Raw genomic sequence first — 2,573 nt, 5'->3', positions numbered from 1 at the left:
TCAAAGAGCAAGGATGTCACTTTGAGAACTAAGGTGCACGTGACTCAAGTCAAGGTATTTTTCTTTCTTTTTTTTTATATTGAAAAAGTTTATATTTAGCATTAGCCAGCTGGGCTCAGTTTAGATGATTCTGATCTTGCTGGCAACATCTAAAGCATCCTAGTCAGGAGCCTTCTTCTCACCGTCAGGCCTGGTCAAGGTGCTGAGCTTGGCTTCATCAGTGTCATAGAGCGTCTTCACAGCCCGTGTGATCTGGTGTTTGTTGGCTTTGACATCCACAAGGACACCCACAAGTGCGTTGTTACCTTCGATCTTCTTCGCGGCAGACTCTGTGGTCCAGGGGAACTTGATGATGGCATAATGGTCCAGCTTGTCTCTCCTGGGGGCGCTCTTCCGAGGGTATTCAGTTTGCCTTCTTAGTCTCGGGGTCTTGGGCCGCCGGAAGGTGGGTAACGCATGGATCTTCTTTTTTTTTTTTGCAATGGCCTATCCAACAAGAGGCTAATCTCTGAAATTTATAAAAAGCTTCAGGACCTCAATAAGAAAAAGCTAAATGATCCAATTTTAAAGTGGGCAGAGAATGACCAAGCAAGAACTAGCATCCTGGAACAGAGCAGGCTGCTCCGCTCTCAGAATGAATGGAGACCAGAAAGCGGACCCTCGTGCCCAAGAAAAGCAGAATTTCATCCCTCACTTCTCCCATGTGCTCAAAGTGCTGACCGAGGATGAGCTGGGACCCCAGGGACAGGAGATGCTGTTGCCCGGCTCAGGAAGGCCCTGGAATACAATGTCCTCGGAGGCAAGTACAACCAAGGTGTGACGGTGGTGGCTGTGTTCCAGGCGCTGGTGGAGCCCAGGAAGCAGGATGCTGACAGTCTGCCGCAGGCCCTGACCATGGGCTGGTGGGTCGAGTTGCTTCAAGTTTTCTCCCTCACACTGGATGCCAGAATGGATTCATCCCTCACCCGACTTGGGCATAGGGTATAGGAAGTTAGGCATAGGTCTGGATGCCATCAATGATGCCAGGCTGCTGGAATCCTGTGTCTACTGCCTGCTGAAGCCCCACTGCCTGGGGCAGCCCTGCTACCTGACCCTGCTCGAGCTCTTCCTGGAGGGTTCCTATCCGACTGAGATGGGACAGACCCTGGACCTCATCACCACCCCCAGGGCAACGCAGATCTCAGCAGGTTTACTCCACAGAGGTACAAATCCAATGTCAAGTACAAGACCAGGTTCTATACCTTTTACCACCCCATCGCTGCTGCCACGTCCATGGCGGGCATTGATGGGAAAAAGGAGCATGCAGATGCCAAGCGGATCCTGCTGGAGACGGGCGAGTTCTTTCAGATCCAGGATGATTCCCTGGACCTCTTTGGTGACCCCAGTGTGATGGGCAAGGTTGGCACTGACATCCAAGACAACAAATGCAGCTGGCTGGTGGTTCAGTGCCTGCAGCAGGCCTCTCTAGAGCAGCGCCAGGTCCTGCAGGAGAATGACGGGCAGAAAGGAGGCAGAGAAGGTGGTGTGGGTGAAGGCCCTGGATGAAGAGATGGAGCTGCCGGCCGTGGTCCAGCCATACGGCCGTGGTCCAACCATACGAGGCAGCCAGCTTCTGCAGCCTAGTGCGCCTCATTGAGCAGTGTGCTGCACCGCTGCCCCCTCCATCCTCCTGGGGCTAGCACATACAGTCTACATGCGGCAAAAGTGACCTGGAGCCTGGGAGGGCAGGCCTCAGTAAATTATTGTTTAACCTTCAACAATAACAGAAAAATGGGCAGAGAACAAGGACAACCATTTCACCAAAGAAGGCATCAGGCAGCCAACAAACATATGGATAAATGTTCTTGATAATTAGACATCTGATAGTTGCAAATCAAATCAAAAGAATAGCTTTCATCATCCAAACCCACTGCCATCGGGTCAATTCCTACTCAGCGACCTCGTAAGGCAGAGTAGCCCTGCTCCATAGGATGTTCAAGACCGTAATCTTTATGGGAGCAGACAGCCTCATCTTTCTCCTGCCACAGTGGATGGGTTTGAAAGACCAATTTTGCAGTTGCATCCCAATGTTTTGTTCACTGTGTTCCCAGAGATCCTTAAGAGCAAATTTCAAAACAACAGAAAGCAATTTCCAATGAGGATGTGGATAGCTGGAACTCCCACACACTGCTGGTGAGATTGTAAAATGGTACTCTCTTAGAAAGTTGGACCACATAACCCAGCAATCCCTTAACTTGGTATGTAGACTAGAGAAATAAGAGCTGGGACACATGCACACCCGTGTTAATCGCAGCACGATTCATAAAAGCAAAAAGATGGAAACAACCTCAATGTTCATTAGAAGACTGGATAAGCAAATTATGGTACATAGAAACAATGACAAACAAAGGAATACTATGCAAAATTAAAGAATAGCACTTTCGAATGTGTGTGAGCCTAGAGGCCATTATCCTCAATAAATTAGTCAATCTCCAAAGGACAATTATTGTATGAGATTACTGTTGTAAAAAGTTAAGAAAAGGTTTTCACACTTGTGTTAGGCTGGGTGGACTAGAGAAACAAATCCAGAGATA

At 48.9% G+C, this 2,573-nt stretch overlaps 1 pseudogene; it reads left to right on the top strand.

Moving 5' to 3' along the window:
- The first annotated feature begins 616 nt into the window (after nt 1-616).
- On the top strand, nt 617-1,708 carry LOC101653135 (annotated as a pseudogene).
- The last annotated feature ends 865 nt before the right edge of the window (nt 1,709-2,573 follow it).

This window comes from Echinops telfairi, unplaced genomic scaffold, assembly GCF_000313985.2.
Source record: "Echinops telfairi isolate 266 unplaced genomic scaffold, ASM31398v2 ScPeMD7_31;HRSCAF=116, whole genome shotgun sequence".
Lineage (NCBI taxonomy): Eukaryota > Metazoa > Chordata > Mammalia > Afrosoricida > Tenrecidae > Echinops > Echinops telfairi.
This window is presented reverse-complemented; position numbering and strand designations above follow the sequence as displayed.